The sequence below is a fragment of the Hylobates moloch genome, unplaced genomic scaffold (genome assembly GCF_009828535.3).
Source record: "Hylobates moloch isolate HMO894 unplaced genomic scaffold, HMol_V3 SCAFFOLD_15, whole genome shotgun sequence".
Lineage (NCBI taxonomy): Eukaryota > Metazoa > Chordata > Mammalia > Primates > Hylobatidae > Hylobates > Hylobates moloch.
In genome coordinates this window covers 36,210,598-36,231,086 of record NW_026652290.1, presented here as the reverse complement: position 1 = coordinate 36,231,086, position 20,489 = coordinate 36,210,598, and the positions used below count along the sequence as shown (strand labels likewise).

The following is a 20,489-nucleotide window of genomic DNA, read 5'->3' as shown; positions in this document are numbered from 1 at the left end:
CCCACTGGTGAATGCATAAATAAGAACCAAGAGCCAAGAGAAGAAATGAATTCAACTAAATATGTTTAAAAGCAGCCCAAAAATATAAAAGAGGAAATAGTGAACATGATGAAAGAATACGAGGTCATAAAATGGAGCAAGCAAATGTAAAAAATAGCCTAAAATATAGTACTTTGAAATTTTTTTGGGATTGATTAAATAATACACTGGGCAAAACTGAAGGGAGAATCAGTGAAATGGAAGATAGATTGAGTAAACCTTTCAGGAATCAGCACTGAGACATAATGAGATGAAATGTAGAAAAGAAAAAATAAGAGATAAGGAATAGAAAATGAGAAGGTCCAATTACCTTTAACTGGAGTTCCAGAAGTTTATGGAGGGAATAGTGGAGTTAATGTTTAAAACTGTAATACTGACAATTTTCCAGAAATGAAGAAACTCTCAGATTGAAATGGTTGAATAATATAAATAAGTTGTATAAATACATGGAGAAATGTTGTCATGAAACTGTAAAACCTCAAAAGAAAATTCTAAAACACAACAGAGAAAATTCAGAGTACTGATAAAGAAGCAACAATCTGATAGGCTTCCATGATAAATAAAAGAAGAAATAAGACAATGGAATCAAGTTAAAACTCCATGGAAATATTTTCATTTAAAATTCTTGCCGATAAATGAATATGTAAGAACGTGGACAAAACGAAAACATTTTCAGTGTACAAATACTTGTTATTATTTAAATGAGAGTTACAGTGGCTCATGCCTGTAATCCCCAAGCTTCGGAAGGCTGAGGTGGGAGGACTGCTTGAGGCCATGTATTCGAGACCAGCCTGGGCAACATGGCGAGATCCTGTCTCTTACACACACACACACACACACAAAATAGCTGGGTATGGTGACATGTGCCTGTAGTCCCAGCTACTCAGGAGGCTGAGGTGAAAGGATCTCTTGGGCCCAGGAGTTCAAGGCTGCAGTGAGCGATGATTGCAGTACTGTACACTGGCCTGGGTGACAGAGTGGGACCCTGTCCCTACAGATTAGTAAATAAATATATAAAAATAAAGATTATTACAGCAAGATAGGTGAAATATACAAAATAATGTACTTAAGCAATAAATATGAATCCATAAAGAAGGAGTGGGGTGCAAGAAGTAATTGTGAGCACAGAAACACTGTAGAATGTGGTGGTATATTTAAATGCATGTCCACTATAAAATAAGATTATAGTAATGAGGGCAAAAGTGAAAAATATTTTGTTTGTATATGAGTTTATAGGCTGTACGGAAACAACACAATATTAATCTTGTGAATTGAGGTTTGAGAGTGTAGAAAGTTTGGAGGGAAGTTATTACTAATTTTTTTGTCTTGTCTGAGAAGAGAATAGAGATATTGATTAATGTTATACTTGTTTGTACAACAGAAATGTAAGTATGTATGTGAAAAAACAAGGGTAAATACACAAATAATAAAAATATAGTAGATAATTTATAAACAAATAGTGGAAAAGACAGAAAATATATGTAGTTTAATCAACCTAGTGGAAGCTAGCAAAAAATAAAATAGAAGTGGATAGAATATATATAAAAAACAGAACAATGTGTCAGAAATAAGTTCAAGTATATTAAAAAATCATAAAATATATGAATGGTTAAAACAAAGTAAATGACAGATATACTCAGATTTTATCTAGTCTATATTTTCAAGAAACAAATGTAAAACATAAGGATGCAAAAATGTTGAAAGACAAAGGACTAAAACATATATGCCAGGTAAATATGAAAATAAAGTGATAAAGATTAATAATGAAAACTAATATTAGATTAAAATAGAAAAAGAAAAAAGAAAATATTTAAAAAGAAATTTAAAAAATCTCAAGAAGTTATATCAATAATAATCCTATGTATAATAATACTATTTCCAGACCTTTGAACCAAGTACTGACAGAATAACAGATGAAATTGACAAAGCCACACAACAGTAGGAAGTTTAACATATTTCCTTCAGAAAACAATGACTCAAACATCTAAAAAAATAGACATTTAGAAAAACACAGTTGAAAAGTTTGATGTAATAGTTTTACATAGAATTTTGCGTGTGACAAAGAATATACTTTTTTCAAGTGTACGTGAAACTTTAAAAAAAGTACCATATATTCATTAAAATGTTTCAACAAATCCCAAAGAATTGATATCATATACCCATACCCTGACTACAGTGCAATGAAAATAAAGAATTAGAAATACATAAAAAACTCAAATATTTATAAAAATACTTAGAAAAATTACATTTCAAACAATCCATAAGTTATAAGAGAGGTGAGGAAAATTAAGAAAAAGATTATATTTTAAAAATTTGTACTATAGTTAAACCAGTTATCAGAGTGAAATTTATAGCTTTCAATAAATTTATTAGAAAATAAAACATTTTGAATACTAGCTAGCTAAGCAGCCAATTCAAGAAGTGAGAAAAAGATCAACACAGCTGTCACAATTCTTTTTCAATTCTGAAAAAATTCAGAGATTATCTCTTTAAACATTGCCTCTGTCCCATTCTCTCCTCTTTTTGGCAAGCAGATTAAAAGTATGCTAGACTTTCTTGTCCTATTTTCCGTGCCTTTTCTTTCTGCATTTCTTTCTTATATTTTTGTCTCTCTGTACTATTTTCAGTAGTTCCTTCTGACCTACTTTCCAACTCATTAATGCTTTCATTAGCTATGTCTAATCTGCCAGCAAACCATACTTTGTGAACTTTTAAAAAACTTTTAATATTTTAATCATAGATGTTCTGGTTTTGTTTTGTTTTGTTTTCAGATTACTTATATCATTTTTTAATAGTTTCCTGTTCCCTGCTGATAATTTCAAGCTTGAATTTTGTTTTTTACTAAAGTAGTAATTATAGTTGCATCTTCGTCATATGTAATAACTTCAATATCAGGTCTTTGTAGGTTTGTTTCTCTTGTCTGTTCTCTCTCCATTTTAGTGTCTTTGTGTGTGTGTGTGTGAGTGTGTGTGTGTGTACTAGGTTATCTTTGACTATGTGCTGGTCATTGTATTTTAAACTTTTTTTGTAGGAATAATGTGAGGTCTAAGATGAGGGTATATTCTTCCAAGGAGGATTCACATTTCTTTCTATCAGGCATTTAGTGACACTACCAGTTTGTGGATGATTTTAATGCAAGATTAAAGTTTGATGTTATCTGGACCATGCAGATGATAAGAGCTCTGATTTCAATAACTTCCTGGTTTATTTTCATATTTTGAGTCTTGTTTTTGGTAGTCCCCAGTTAATATGTGACTGAGTGTTCATTGGAATCTCCACTTTGGGCAGGTCTGGAATTTAACCTGTATTTTCTTGCCCTGTGAGATGGCCAGTACTACGGCTCAAACTCACAGCTTTTTGGTGGTGGTAGTTGGGGCAAGGGGTTGCTAGCAAATACTCTTAGAGAGCTGTGTTTACCTTTCTAGATTCTTACATTTTTCTAGAAATCTATAGCAGTGAGTTTTGGGAAACCCTATATTCTTCTTAATCTATATTCCTAATTCTGCAGTTGTTTTATGTTTTGGATATTAATGTTGCTAATTCCCCTACTCCTTTGTTTTCTCTCTAGATAGCAAGTGCCTATTTGACATCCCTTGGATGTTTTGTTGGTATCTCAAACCTAACATGATCAAAAGAAGACCTTTTATTCACACACACACTTCTCTCTCTCTCTCTCTCTCTCACATGCCCACACACTCACGATCCTCTGGTATTTTCATTCCCTTACCCTGGTGCATTATTTAACTGCAGAATCAAAAACCTAGGACCCTGGCCTGGTGTGATGGCTCATACCTATAATCTCAGCATTTTGGGAGGCTGAGGCAGGTGGATCACTTGAGGTCAGGAGTTTGAGACCAGCCTGGCCAATATGGTGAAATCATCTCTACTAAAAATGCAAAAATTAGCTGGGCATGGTGGCATGTGCTTGTAGTCGTCACTACTCAGGAAGCTAAGGTGGGAGCATCCCTTGAACCCGGGAGGTGGAGGTTGCAGTGAGCTGAGATCATGCCACTGCACTCCAGCCTGGGCGACAGAGTGAGATTCTGTCTGAAACAACAACAATGACAAAAACAAAAACCCAGGACATCATTAATCCTCTTTTTTTATTTTCTTGCTGTCTGCTCCCCATTCACTCTATTGGCGAGTTCTCTCAACATAACCTCAGAATCCACCCATTTTTCTCTAGTCTCCAAATCCACTATCACCACTCTATTTCTGGACTGCCATCACCCCTTCCTACGTTAATCCAGGCACCAAGTAAATTATATTAAAGCTTTGCTTCTTCTCTTGCTGAACACATCACTTCCATCTTTAAACCCCAGACAGAATGATCTTCAAAAATGTAAATTGTATCCTGTCCTGTCCTCCCCTGTATAAATGGCATTCTTTTGTTGTTGTTGTTAAGATAGAGTCTCATTCTGTCACCCAGGCTATAGTGCAGTGGCACGATCTCGGCTCACTGCAACCCCTGCCTCCTGGGTCCAAGCGATTCTCCCATCTCACTCAGCCTCCCGAGTAGCTGGGACTACAGGCGCATGCCACCAGGCCCAGCTAATTTTTTTTTTTTTTTTGTATTTTTAGTAGAGACGGGGTTTCATTATGTTGGCCAGGCTGGTCTCGAACTCCTGACCTTGTGATCCACCTGCCTGGCCTCCCAAAGTGCTGGGATTACAGGCGTTAGCCACCATGTCTGGCCTTAAATGGCATTCTTTCAGTTTAGATTAAGGCCCACTGACAACGAAAATCTATGGGTCAGATGTCCATCTATCCTCTCTCCTCTTGTGACCATGCTCCATGCCCTTGTGTTTATTTCTGTTTACCTGACAGATGGAGTTTATACTGCCCTGGCGACTTCTTATTCTGCTAAGGAACATGCTTCCCTAGGTCTTTGCTGGTTTTGCTTCTTCTGGCCATTCAGCTCTCAGCCTGTGTGGTGTCTTCTGTGAGGGCCCCCCTGACCATCTAATATAAATCACCAACACTGCTCTTGTGCCACTGTTCCTGTCCAACAAATCATGTAATCACTAATTCCTATCTGAAGTGGTTCTGCTTCTTTATTTTCTTGTTTATGGCCTGTCGTTTATATTGGAATGTGGCTCCTAGAATACTATATGAAACAGAAAAATATTCAATAGGTATTTTTTTTAATGTGGTTGTTGAAATAGGGACATTTCCTGTGTACTCACCGAGTTGCTTTATGTTCAGAAACACAGGTTGCATTTGAATATATGAAATCTTTTTCTCCTTTAGAAAAAAAAGGGCAGAGGTATGGGATATGGTCTGTGCTTAAGAAGACATCCAGGGAGAGCTTCCTTCCCTCTGCTGGAAGGGGGATGTTAGTGTCCATTGCAGATCCTCCTCCAAACTGACTTCTGTGAAATATGACTGTAGGCGGGTCCCATCTGTCACTGTCCTGGCACCTAGGACCCACCCAGCATGGGTCCTCTTCCCATCACTCTGTCTTTCTTATCTGGCCTTCCCTACCCCCACCTATGTTCATCTTGCCTATTTTCTGGTTGACTGTTTACCACTCCTTTTACTGCAATGACTCTTAGTAGTTGTATTCTTTTAAGAAATATTGTCTTGAATTTGTAAGAGTGATTCTTTCAAATAGTTGCATGTTTAATTTGGTTCTTAAAATTACTATGGACTTAAGAGTTTGAGACAAACACTAAACACTTAAAAGGTGTTTAATACATGAAGGAATACATACCTGAAGAAAGGAAAATATTTAGGTGTGTAGATTTTAGATCTTCAATTGGTAGTTGGCTAGTATTTCCATAATTATCTTTCAGAGTTTCATGTTTATTTTATATTAGGTTCATTTTTTCCTACTCTCACCAGAAAAACAAAACAAAAGGGAAATGAATTCCTAGTGTTTGGGCTTGAATAAAAATTTCTTAGTTCTATCATTACAGAGGGTCTCATAGCAAATGCAGGGAGAGGAGAGAGACAGGGAACCTGGGACACCAATCAGGCTCCTCTCAGGCCAAACTTCTAATTATCCCTGGATCACCTAACTCAGATTTTGAGGAAAAGACAGATTGTATTGCAAGTGAACACTAAAGAAATAAAAGAGTGCGGCATTTCTGAAGCTGTAGTGGTGGATGCAAGGTGAGCTGTGTGGCCCTAGGTTGCATGTTATTCCTGCTTTCTCTTTATGTATTCTGTCTAGCAGGTTAATCTTTCAGCTTTATTCATGCCGCTGTTCACAGGGAATTGATATGCTCTACCACTCTCTAATTCACATCACGAGCTAATGTTTTGCCTCCACTCCTTGTGTGCATTGTTGCTTATACATTCATTTATTGTGTACCTTTACAGTATTTCTAATTTCCTGAGGGTTCATTCTACCAATTGTGAGGAATATATCTTTACTGTGTGCATAAAGAATTTAGAGCCACAGTAAAAATGAAATACAAGCAGTCCCTGACTTACACACAGATGGGGACATTCCAGATGTGGTTTATATTAATAAATTTCTTGTTTAACAATCAGAATGCATTTTGCCATAGCCACAATATGATAAGAAGTTGCTAGGTTCCCAATCTAACCCAAAAAAGCTAATTAAATTGTTAAGCTTTTGGGACCAGAATAAGGACTCATTAAATGACAGACTAGGATGGACTATAGAATTGGGAATACTCACGAGTCTAATTGCCCTTTTCAACCCTGTTTTGAAGTCCTGAGGGTACCAGAAATTTATCTCTGCTGACATATTCGTTCTCTTCTTATTTGGTTCCAGGTGGAATTCATGGTGGATTCTTTTGATGGGGATTTTCCTGCTTTGAAAGGAAATAATAGGACATTTTCAATGTGGAACAGGGCTGAGGTTCTGACTGCTGGCCTAAAAGAAGTAAGTAGCTGTTTAGATCCACATGATAATTTCTGCTTAGGAGAGTGACCAAGTGGGAGAGAGCTGTTATGAGAATCACAACACAAGAAACACCAAAGGAATTGGAAAGCAATGAAGTGGTTTAAACTGTGAAGCAGGAGGAATGTAAAGTATTGAACGGACTTCTGGAAGGAATGATTCATTTATGTAAAAGGTGGTAAAAATTGCCAATAGAAAAGCTGCAGTAATGTTCACAGAATAAGGTATTTAACCCAGAGCCTGTTAGTCTCTTGTCTATTCCGTAGAACATCTGAGCCACATTACCATTTCTATTTTAGAATGCACAACTGGTATAGTCATTAAATCTTAATAAATCAGTCTAAAACTATTGAGAGTTGTAATTGTTAGTTTTTATGCACTGTGTAAAGTCTTATCAAACTATAGGCTTCCATAATTGTATTTGAGGCACTTCCTCCCAGAGCCCACACAAATAATTCCCAATACCAAGGTGCTTGGAGATTCCACTTCTTTTATGTTTGGCCTTATAGGACCAAACATATGGTTGATTTGACCCTCTAGCAAAGTAATGAAATGAATTAATTTCTGGGATGATTAGCTACATTTTATAGTGACTATATTGGCTTAGTAATGAAGAAAAGCCATATGTACATGTGCTTCTGTGTGGATACAGATTAAGAAAATGAGAGAAGGCAAATGCTTTGTTATGATACCAGAATGTTGAATTTATATTATCTTCATTCTACTCCAAACAAGAGGCTGTCGTTTGAATAACTCTTGTTAATCAGCTCAGGTAATAAGTGTTGTGACTACTTATCTTACATCTCATTCTTCCAAAACAGAAGTGAACGACAACACAGCACAGTGTTGTAATTATCCGTAAGAGCCCAGGAATCTGATCAAAATGAAAATAAATGAAACAAATACCCATGTAACTTTCTGTTTTGGGCTGACATTTGGGGAAGGCTGTAGGGTAAATTTTCTCTCAAGTTTTTTAGAATTTTTATAAAAATTATATTGTTATAGGCCTTCCATCCCTCTGATATGTTGAAAATTTCATTATTTATTGCCATGTTTTGCTGTTTTTTTCTAAACCTCAGGAATAAAGGGCAGTTAAAATTTAGTAGTGTTAAGCTCTTGAAATAAAATGGTATCTCTCCACCATGGCACACGCTTACCTATGTAATAAACCTGCACATCCTGCACATGTACCCTGGAACTTAAAAGCTGAAGAAAAAAATTGCCACAACACTTTTTTTTTGCAACATGTTAAAGGTTTGATGCATTTTTGAATTAAAATCATTAAATTGTAGTCTGAGTCAGAATCTCAGAGGTTTATGTACTTTTTGAAGGGAAGATAGAGTCATGTGTTTTTACCACTCACTACACTCCCCTTTACCCTCTAGAGGTAACCACCAATTTTATGATAATTTTTTCTTACTTTTATTTATCTGTGTACCAGCAATATATAACTCTAAACAAAATAGTTTATTTTGCCAGTTTTTGGAACTTTATATAGTGGGTTCATATAGAATGTATTATTATTATTATTATTATTATTATTGTTATTATTTTGTTTGTTTGTTTTGGAGACGGAGTCTTGCTCTGTCGCCCAGGCTGGAGTGCAGTGGCAAGATCTCAGCTCACTACAACCTCTGCCTCCTGGGTTCAAGTGATTCTCCTGCTTCAGCCTCCCAAGCAGCTGGGACTACAGGCACGTGCCACCACACCCTGCTAATTTTTAGTAGAGACGGGGCTTCACTGTGTTAGCCAGGCTGGTCTCGATCTCCTGACCTTATGATCCACCCACCTTGGCCTCCCAAAGTGCTGAGATTATAGACGTGAGCCACCGCGCCTGGCCTATTTTGTTCTTTGAATCAATGTTTTATTTGCAATTTTTTGTATGTATTGCATGTAGGTTTGTTACTTTTTATGACTGTAAGTGTTTCATTGTATGACATCACTGCAACTCATTGATTATTTTGAAGTCTTTTGAAGTGGAACATTGATGTAGTTTTTGGTAATTGTGAACTCTACTGCTGTGAATATTCTTATACATATCTACAAGAACATGTGCAAAAATTTCTCTAGGGTGTATATCTAGAAGTAAAATTGATGAGTCAGAACACATGTGTATCTAAAGCTCTAACAGATAATGCCATTTTCCCCCTAATATGGTTTGGCTTTGTGTCTTCACTTAAATCTCATCTTGAGTTGTAATCCCCTGGTATTGAGGGAGGAACTTGGGTTGAGGTGATTGGATCATGAGGGCAGTTTCTCCCATGCTATTTTTATGATAGTGAGTGAGTTCTCACGAGACCTCATGGGTTTATAACTGTTTGATAAGTTCCTCCTTTGCTCATTCTTCTTTCTCCTGCCACCTTGTGAAGAAGGTTCCTGCTCCTCCTTCTGCAGTGATTGTAAGTTTCCTGAGTCTTCCCCAGCCATGCAGAACTGTGATTCTATTAAACCTCTTTCCTTTATAAATTATTCAGTCTGGGGTAGTATCTTTATAGCAGCGTCAGAACAAACTAATCCTAGAAATTTGTACCACAGAGAATGGGATACTGCTATAAAGATACCTGAAAAGGTGGAAGTGACTTTGGAACTCGGTAAGAGGCAGAGGTCTGAACAGTTTGGAAGGCTCAGGAGAAGACAGGAAGATGTGGGAAAATTTGGTACTTCCTAGAGACTTGTTGAATGGTTTTGACCAAAATATTGATAGTGATGTAGACAGCAAAGTCCAGGCTGAGGTGATCTCAGATAGAGATGAGGAGCTTACTGGGAACTGGAGCAAAGATCACTCTTGCTATTCTTAAGCAAAGAAACTGATGTAATTTTGCCCCTGCCCTAGAGATCTGTGGAACTTTGAGCTGAAATGGGAACTTATGTTTAAAAGGGAAGCAGAGCATAAATGTTTGGAAAATTTGCAGCCTGACAACGTGATAAAAAGAAAAACCCATTTTCTGGGGAGAAATCCAAGCCAGCTGCAGAAATTTGCATGAGTAATGAGAAGCCAAAGACAATGGGGAAAATGTCTCTGGGGCATGTCAGAGGTCTTGGCAGCAATCCCTCCCATCATAGGCCTGGAGACCTAGGAGGGAAAAATGGTTTTTGGGTCAGGCCCAGGGCCACCCTGCTCTGTGCAGCCTCTGGACTTGATGCCCTGTATCCCAGCTGCTCCAGCTCTAGCTGTGGCTAAAAGGGGGTAAAGTACAGCTTGGGCCATTGCTTCAGAGGGTGCAAGCCCCAAACCTTAGTGGCTTCATGTGGTATTAGGCCTGCAGGTGCACAGAAGTCAAGAATTGAGTTTTGGGAATTTCTGCCTAGATTTCAGGGGATGTATAGAAATGTCTGGATGTCCAGGCAGAAGTCTGGTGTGGGGCAGAGCCCTCATGGAGGACCTCTGCTAGGGCAGTGCACAGGGGAAATGTGGAGTTGGAGCCCCCACACAGAGTCCCCACTGGGGTACTGCCTAGTGGAGTTGTGAGGATAGGGCCACCATTATCTAGACCCCAGAATGGTAGGTCCACCAACAACTTGTACTGTGTGCCTGGAAAAGCCGCTGGCACTCAATGGCAGCCATGAAGGCAGCCAGTGTGGAGGGTTGTACAAAGTCACGGGTGCAGCTGCCCAAGGCCATGGGAGCCTCTCCTTTGCATCAGCATGCCTTGAATGTGAGACATGGAGTCAAAGGACATCATTTTGGAGCTTTAAGATTTCACTGCCCCGCTGGATTCTGGACATGTGAGGGACCTGTAGCCCCTTTGTTTTGGCAAATTTCTCCCATTTGGAATGGGAGCATTTATCCAATGCCTGTACCCCCATTGTATCTTGGAAGTAACTAACTTGATTTTGATTTTACAGGCTCCTAGGTGGAAGTGACTTGCCTGGTCTCAGATGAGACTTTGGACTTGAACTTTTGAGTTAATGCTGAAATGAGTTAAGACTTTGGGGCACTTTTTGGGAAGGCATATTGGTTTTGAAATGTGAAAGAGACATGAGATTTGGGAGGGGCCATGGGCAGAATGATATAGTTAGGTTTTGTGTCCCCATCTAAATCTCATATTGAATTATAATCCCCTAGTGTTAAGGGAGGAACCTGATGGGAAGTGATGAGATCATGAGGGCAGTTTCCCCGATGATGTTCTTGTGATACTGAGTGAGTTCTCATGAGATCTGATGGTTTTACAAGTGTTTGGCAAGTTCCTTCTTTGCACACTCTCTCTCTCACCTGCTGCCTTGTAAGATGTGCCTACTTCCTCTTTCACTGTGATTGTAAGTTTCCTGAGGCCTCCCCAGCCATGCAGAACTGTGAGTCAATTAAACCTCTTTCCTTTATAAATTATCCAGTCTTGGGTAGTGTCTTTATAGCAGTATGAAAATGGACTAATACACCCCTTGAGATTTAAACCTCTGATGATTAATTTGTTTTGGATGTTGCTGGATAAATAGTTCATACTTTGATATTTTTGCATTGACGTTTGTCAGTTGACATTTTTGTTTAACTTCCTCTATTTATCTGGACTTGGTATGAAAGTTTTGCTAGCATCATGAAGTGAGTTGGATAACTTTTATCCCTTTTATCTTTTATTGAGTGATTTGTATAAGATAGAGAATGTATGTGCTATAGCATTTGGTAGAATCAGTCGTAAAACTACCTGGTCATTTTGCAGTAATGGCAGATGGGGAGATTTTGATGCCCACATACATTTCATTGTTATTTTTTTGGAAATGTTTCAATTACATTGTACCAGGGCTTTTGTTTTTTGCATGAAACTTTAAGAAAGAGATTTATTGAGATATAATTTTCATAGTATAAAACTCACCCTTTTAAGTTTGAAGTGTACAATTTGTTGTTTTTAACTGTCAGAATTGTGCATCCATCACCTCATCTAACTTTAGAATATGTCCATTTCCCCTAGGAGAAAACCTAATATCTATTAGTACTCACTCCCCATTCTCCCAACCCTTCAGTCTTAAGGAACCACCAATGTGTTTTATGTCTCTATATATTTGCCTATTCTGGGTATTTTTTATTAATGTAATCATACAATGTGTGGTCTTTTGTGACTGCCTTCTTCACTTAGCACCTTCTTTCCAAGTTTCATCTATATTGTAACATGTATCGGTACTTCATTCCTTTTACTATTGGATATCTGACATTGGCTATTATAAATAATTCTGCTACGAATATTCATGTACAAGTTTTTTCATGGACACATGTTTTAATTTCTCTTGAATATACCAAGGAGTGGAATTTCTGGGTGATATGGTAAGTCTGTTTAACATTTTGAGGAATTGCCAGACTGTTTTTAAAGTGGCTGCACCATTTTACATTTCCACCAGCAATGCATAAGGGTTTTAATTTCTCCACATCCTTGCTAGCACTTATTATTATCCATTATTATTATATTATTGTCATCCTATTTGATGTAAAGTGATATTTCACTGTGGTCTTGATTTGCATTACTTAATAGCTAGTGATTTTGACATCTTTTCATGTGCTTAATGGCCATTTGTATGTCTTCCTTGAAGAAATGTTTACCCAAATCCTTGGCTCATGTTTAAATTGATTATTTGTATTTTTATTTTTGAGTTATAAGAGTTATATTTTGGACATCTTATCAGATGTTAAGTTACAGTTCGAAAATTTTTTTTGTCATTCTGTGGTTTGCCTTTTGCCTCCTTCCCTCCCTCTCTCTCTCTTTTTCTTTCTTTTTCTTTCCTCTTTCTCTCTTTCTTTTGTTGTTGTTGTTGATACAGAGTCTTGCTCTGTCTCCCACACTGGAGTGCAGTGGCATGATCTCAGCTCACTGCAACCTCCACCTCCTTAGTTGAAGTAATTCTCCTGCCCCAACCTCTCAAGTAGCTGGGATTATAGGTGTGTGCCACCACACCCAGCTATTTTTTGTATTTTTAATAGAGATGGAATTTCACCATGCTGGTCAGGCTGGTCTTGAACGCCTGACCTCAGGTGATCTGCCCACTTCAGCATCCCAAAGTGCTGGGATTACAGGAGTGAGCCACTGTGCCTAGCCACCTTTTCACTTTCTTGATGGTATCTTTTGAAGCAAAAATATTTTCAGTTTTAATGATGTACAAGATCTACTTTTTCTTTTCTCTCTTGAACTTCTGGTATTAAATTTAAGAAATCATTGTCTAAACCAGGGTAATAAAGATTGACTCTTACGATTAGTTCTGCAAGTTTTATAATTTTCACTCAAAAGTTTAGGTCCATGGCATATTTTGAGTTACTTTTTCATATAGTGTGAAGTAGGTGTCTAAATTTACTCTTTTTGCATGTAGATATCCACCTGTCCCACCACCATTTGTTGAAGACATTTCTCCCCTGGATTTTTGTGTCAACCTTTTCCAAAATCCATTGATTATAAATGTAAAGGTTTATTTCTGAATTTTCCACTCTATTCCATTTATCTTTATGTGTTTATCCTCATGCAAGTGCCATACTGTCTTGATTACTGTAGCTTTGTAGTAAGGTTTGAAGTTGGCAAGTTTGAGTCCTCCAAATTTGTTCTTCATTTTCAAGATTGTTTGGCTATACTTGGTGGATCTTTATGATTCCAGGCCTTTTTGTTTTCTTTATTAAGACAGGGTCTCACTCTATCATTTAGGCTGGAGTACAGTGGTGCATTCATGGCTCACTGCAACCTTGAACTCCTGAGCTCAATTGATCCTTCTACCATAGCCTCTCCAGTAGCTGGGGCCACAGGCGTGTACCACCATGCCGGGCTAATTTTTTGTACTCTTTTTTTTTTTTAGAGATAGGGGTTTTGTTATGTTGCTCAGGCTGGTCTTGAACTCCTGAGCTCAAGTGATATGCCCTCCTTGGTCTCCCAAAGTGTTGAGATTATAGGCATGAGCCACCATGCCCAGATCCCAAGCTTTTTTGTAGGAGAAGGAAATGTACTGTTAGAATGTCAGCAAACATTTATACCACCTCAATATATAGTAACCCTTCATGTAACACTGAGAACTGACAGTGCAAGCAAACCTGGCCCCAGCCCAGCCCTGGACATCTGGGTCCAAATGTAGCTCTGGCCATTCATGAGTAGTGTAATTTTAACCTCTCCAAATGCCCGTTTCTGATTCTGTGAAGTGGAAGTAAAATAAATCCTACTCACAGTTATGTCAGCTACCTATCATGGCAATAATGCTGGATAATAAATAATCACAAAACCTCACCAACGAACAATAAGTGTTTATTGCTCACATGCCTGTGGTCAGCTGGGAGCAAACTAATGAGCTCTGTTAATATCAGCTGGGATATCTCTCAGGTCCGAGTATGGGTCAGGGTGGCCTGGTAATTTGGCTCTGCTCCATGTGCTTTTTTTTTAAAAAAAAAAAAAAAAAAAGAACAAATTTTTTTTTTGAGATGGGGTCCTGCTATGTTTCCCAGGCTGGAGTGCAATGGTTATTCACAGGTGTGATCATAGCACATTGTAGCCTTGAACTTGTAGGTTCAAGTGCTTCAGCCTCCAAAATAGCTGAGATTATAGCTATACACGACTTTGCTGGCTTCCATGTGCTTTTTGTACTCCATAGTCTTATGGCAATGGCACAATTGCAAGAATAAGAAGCCCAGTCATACACATGTGTTTCATGTGTTATGACTTCTAACATCCCATTGACTCAAGGAACTTGGGTGAAGAAGGGTCTCTGAAGAACCTACCCAAGTTACTCCATAAAAATAAAGTCATCTGCTACACCCAGATGGCACTTCTGCCATGTTACAACTATCCAAGTCAACTGGGGACATTTCTGTCCCTCCTCTGACAATCTTCAAACTTAAAGAAGCAAGGGAGAGCACAATGAGTCTGGGAGGAGAAATGGAAGACGAGTGGGAGATAATAGTGATAAAGGTCTCCTGCCCCATTGCAGGCTTCCCCATCTGAGCCAGGACTCAGCCAGAACAGGGGATAAACTTTGCAGTCGATGCAAGGTAAAAGTTTAATATTGAATTAATCTGGATTTTTTAATACCTAAAATATCAGACTAATTGTAACAACTGGGAATGACCACAGTAATTGTGAGATCTACTCAAGGCTCTCTCCAGGGCTAGAGGTGGGAGATTTGCCATAGAACAGAGGAAATACAGAGCTGGCCAAAAAGCAAACTGACTTTCTGCTTGCCCCCTACAAAATTCAACTCATTCAATAAATCTGTTACAGGGACAGATAAAAGTATTCAGAGGCCGGGCGCGGTGGCTCACGCTTGTAATCCCAGCACTTTGGGAGGCCGAGGCGGGAGGATCACGAGGTCAGGAGATCGAGACCATGGTGAAATCCCATCTCTACTAAAAATACAAAAAATTAGCTGGGTGTGGTGGCAGACACCTGTAGTCCCAGCTACTCGGAGAGGCTGAGGCAGGAGAATGGCGTGAACCTGGGAGGTGGAGCTTGAAGTGAACCGAGATTGCACCACTGCACTCCAGCCTGGGCGACAGAGCAAGACTCTGTCTCAAAAAAAAAAAAAGCATTCAGAAACAGTATCTGGGTAAGCAGAATTCATTGTTCATGTAATAATAACCAATATTTTTATATATATATATTTTTTTATTATACTTTAAGTTTTAGGGTACCTATTCACAACTTGCAGGTTTGTTACATGTGTATATATGTGCCATGTTGGTGTGCTGCACCCATTAACTCATCATTTAGCATTAGGTATATCTCCAAATGCTATCCCTCCCACCTCCCCCCTCCCCCCACCCCACAATTGCTTTCACATATATTACCTTTGCTTTCAAAAAGTTTCCACCTGACAAAGAATAGAATTTCCTATTTCTCCTCTATGGACATTGCTCTCTCAACCGTTTTCACATCCATAATGTTATATTCAAACCTACAAAACCTGTGTACACAAGTTTTATGGTTCATCCTAAAATTGAAAAGAATATGAATGCTCTTCAGAGTATATGCTGCTAAACCATTGTTTTCCTAGAAAATTCAGTGACTATAATAATAAACCTGGGGTAATGGGGTTAGAGCTTATGTCTGACCCAAATAAGATAAGGTTTTTGGTTTGTAGCCATTCTCTTGGTGGATATTCCCATGACAAAAATGTTTTTCCTTAGGGAACCACACACATGTATCTCCCACGGGGAATCGATATAATTTGGTGGTCAGGATTATATTATCATAATGGTGACACCATCTAGTTCCTCAAAACAAAAACCTGGAAGTCTTTTATTATTAATTTCATTTTTTGATTATAAAATAATTGAATATCTGTATGTAGTATATATATAAGGTTTAAAAACTGAGAGTAAATACTCATATATGTGCTCACCTCCCAGGGTAATTAACAGAACACTATTCCTTGCAGACCTTCCTCAGTCCCCACACCCTCTCTTCTCAGCATTGGCCACCACTATTGTGAATGCTGTGCTTATCACATCTTTAATTTTTCTTAGAGTTTTACCTCAGATGTATGTGTCGATAAACAATATAGCGTCACATGTATCTCAACTCTATGTAAGTGGTGCAATCCTGTATGTTTATTTTTCGCATTTTGCATTTTTCATTCAACTTTGTTTTTTGCTTTGTTTTTGAAAATTTGTATTTAATCTGTGGGTTGCAAGTGTAATTTTCTTACATGCGTAGACTGCATAGAGGTGACATCAGTGTGTTTAGAGTATCCATCACCCAAATAACATGCACTGTATCCATTAAGTAATTTATCATCATCCATCCCAATATGGTTTGGATCTGAGTCCCTGCCTAAATCACATGTCAAATTGTAATCCCTAATGTTGGAAATGGGGCCTGGTCGGAGGTGATTGCATCATGAGGGCAGTTTCTCATGGTTTAACACCATCCCCCTTGGTGTTGTCATGGCAATTGTGAGTGAGCAAGTTATCATGAGATATAGTTGTTTCTTCCCTCTCTTCCTCCTGCTCTGGCCATGTAGGACATGCCTGCTTGCCCTTTGCCTTCCACCATGATTGAAAGTGTTCTGAGCCTTCCCCAGAAGCTGCTGTGCTTCCTGTATAGCCTGTAGAAACATGAGCTAATTAAACTTCTTTTCTTTAAAAATTACTCAGCCTCAGGTACTTCTTTATAGCAGTGTGAGAATAGACTAAAACAGAAAATTGGCACCAGGAGTGGGATATTTCTATAAAGATACCTGAACATCTGGAATTGACTTTGGGATTCAGCAACAGACAGAGGTTGGCAGTGTGGAGTTCTCAGAAGAAGACAGAAAGATGAGAAAAAATGGGAACTTCCTAGAGACTTGTTAAATTGTTGTGACTAAAATGCTGATGGTGATATGAACAGTGAAGTCTAGGCTGAGGAGGTCTCTGATGGAAATGAGAAACTTATTTGGGAACTGGAGTAAAGGTCACTTTTGCTATGCTTTAGCAAAGAGCCTGGTTGTATTGTGCCCTTGCCCTAGGGATCTGTGGAACTTTGAACTTGAGAAGGATGATTTAGGGTATCTGGTGGAAGAAATTCTTAAGCAGCAAAGCCATCAAGATGTGGACTGGCTCCTTCTAATAGCCTATGCTCATATATGTGAGCAAAGACATGATCTGAAATGGGAACTTATATTTGAAAGAGAAGCAGGGCATACAAGCTTGAAATATTTCCAGCCAAGCCATATGGTAGAAAAAAAAGCCCATTTTCGGGGGAGGAATTCAAGCAGGCTGCAGAAATTTGCATAACTAAAAGGAAGGAAAATGCTGATAGCCAAGACAAGAGGGAGGCCTCGAAGGCATTTCAGAAACCTCCATGGCGGCCCCTTCCATCAAAGGCCCAGAGGCTTAGGAGGAAATAATGTTTTTGTGGGCTGTGACCAGGGCCCTGCTGCTCTTTGCAGTCTCAAGACAGTGCTCTCCACATCCCAGCTACTCCTGGCTAAAAGGGGTCAGTACAGACCTCTTGCTTAATGGGTGCAAGGCATAAGCCTTGGCAGGTTCCGTGTGGTGTAAAGCTTGTAGGTGCAGAGAAGGCAAGAGTTGAGGCTTCAGAGCCTCCACCTAGATTTCAGAGGATGTATGGAAAAGTCTGGATGTCCAGGCACAAGACTGCTACAGGTAGAGACCCCACATGTAAAACCTCTTTTAGGGCAGTGCAGAGGGTAAATGTGGGGTTGGATCCCCTGACAGAGTCCCTACTGGGGCACTACCTACTGGAGCTGTGAGAAGAGGGCTACTGTCCTCCAGACTCCAGAATGGTAGGTCCACCGATAGCTTCCACCATGCACCTAAGAGTTATGCCTGGAAAGGCACTCAACACCAACCCTTGAGAGCAGCTGCAGGGACTGAACTTTACAGAGTCACAGGGGCAGGCTGCCCAAGGCCTTGGGAGTCCACTCCTTGCATCAGTGTGCCCTGGATGTGAGACATGGTGTCAAAGAAGATTATTTTGAGTTTTAACATTTAATGACTACCCTGCTGGGTTTCAAACTAGCATGGGGACTGTAGACTTTTTTATTTGGCGATTTCTCCCTTTTGGAATGGAAATATTTACCCAATGCTTGTATCTCCATTGTGTCTTGCAAGTAACTAACCTGTTTTTTATTTTACAGGCTCATAGGTGGAAGGGAGCCTTGCCTCAGATGAAACTTTGGACTTTGGACTTTTGAGTTAATGCTGGAATGAGTTAAGACTTTAAGGGACTGTTGGAAAGGCATGATTGTGTTTTGAAATGTGAGAAGGACATGAGATTTGAGAGGGGCCAGGGGTGGAATTATATTGTTGTGATCTGTTTTCCCCCCAATTCTCATGTCTAATTGCAGTCCTCAGTGTTGGAGGTGAGGCCTGGTGGGATGTGATTGAATAATGAGGGTGGTTTCTCATGGTTTAACACCATCCTACTTGGTGTTGTCATGGCAAGAGTGAGTGAATAAGTTATCATGAGATCTGATTGTTGAAAAGTGTATAGCACCCCTACACCTTCTTCCTGCTTTGGCCATGTAAGAAATACCTGCTTCCCCTTTGCCGTCTTCCATGATTGAAGGTTTCCTGAGGCTGCCCCAGAAGCTGCTATGCTTCCTGTACAGCCTGCAGAATCATGAGTCAATTAAACTTTCCTTCATAAGTTACCCAGTATCAGGTATTTTTTATAACAGTGTGAGAACAGACTAATACAAACCCCCTCCTACCTCCTCACCCTTCTGAGTGTTTATATTTTGAGTTAATCTGCAATGTGTATGGCTGTAATTGATTTCTTCTCTCTCCTGTCCTATATTCCACTGTGCCACCATTTTATCCTTCTGTCCAAGGATATTTGGATTCTTTGCAATTTTTGCTAGTAAAAATAATTTTGTTATGAACATTCCTGTGTGTGAAACCTGTGGTACCCATGCAAGGGTCCCTCAAAATACATGGGCACAAGGAAAATGGCTACATAAAGTAATGCTATACTTTTGTCATCTACATAGGATGAGAGTGCCATTGGCTAGCATCCTTTCCAGTCTTAGTAGAAGTAAAATTATGTATCATTTGGTTTTAATTTCTATTTCCTGGTTATTAACAAGGTTAATCTTTTCACGTGTTTTTCAGTGAAGTGCCTCTTGATGTATTGTTTTTCCATTTTTTTTTTCTTAAGACTTCTTTTCCTTTTAATTTTCAGAAATCCTTTATAAATACTGGATAGTAACTCTTCTCTGGTTATGTAAGTCAGAAAGATCTTATCTTTTCAGATGCTTAATGGTGTTCTTTCAATAACAAGTTTTAAATTTTAAAGTGGTCTGGTTTATCAATCTCTTTGGGTTTTGCTCAATTAATTCTCACATAATTATAGAAGTATTATGCTATGTCCTCATCTAAAAGTTTAACATTTTTGCTTTACACATTCAATCCTTGATCCACATGGAACTATTCTAACTGATGTTTGTAATTGCTGTGAGATTTGTACCAAATTTCATTCTTTCTACATGCATTTCCAGTACCAAACTCTACTGAAGAATACTTTCCTTTTTCAAAGATCTGCAATTCCCTCTGTTATTTATCAAGTTTCTAGACAGGAGTGAATGTATTTCTAGTATGTATTATGTGCCATTGATCTATTTTTCTATTCAAAGCTGATACCACAACATTTTAGTTATTGTTTTAATAAGTCTTGATATTTGACAAGTTATCTCACCTTGTCCTTCCTCAGCAATCTGTTTTTTTCATATTGTTAATTCAATTTATATTGAGTTCAAAAATAAGCAAAACTAAATTATATCAGTAGAGGTCAGGATAGTGGTTAGCTTTTTTAGAAATTTATTTTAATTTTAAGTTCTGAGATACATGTGCAGGATTTGCAGTTTTGTTACCTAAGTAAACATGTGCCACGGTGGTTTGCTGCACCCATCAACCCATCACCTAGGTATTAAGACCCGCATGCATTAGCCATTTATCCTGATGCTCTCGCTACCCCTGATCCCCCAACAGGCCCCAGTGTGTGTTGTTTCCCTCCCTGTGTCCATGTGTTCTCATTGTTCAGTTCCCACTTATGAATGAGAATAGGTGGTGTTTGGTTTTCTGTACCTGTGTTAGTTTGCTGAGGATGATGACTTCCAGCTTCATCCATATCCCTGCAAAGGACATGATCTTGTTCCTTTTCATGGCTGTATAGTATTCCAT

The 20,489-nt window shown here is 38.7% G+C and overlaps 1 long non-coding RNA gene across 2 annotated transcripts in view; it reads left to right on the top strand.

Annotated features, from left to right (window-relative positions):
- The window catches only part of LOC131381403 (uncharacterized), a 102,338-nt gene that overhangs the window by 74,103 nt on the left and 7,746 nt on the right, over nucleotides 1–20,489 (top strand). For both annotated transcript variants that reach the window (XR_009210147.1, XR_009210146.1), the window contains exon 3: nucleotides 6,785–6,895. This is a non-coding gene — a long non-coding RNA (uncharacterized LOC131381403). The remainder of the gene's footprint in view (nucleotides 1–6,784; nucleotides 6,896–20,489) is intronic.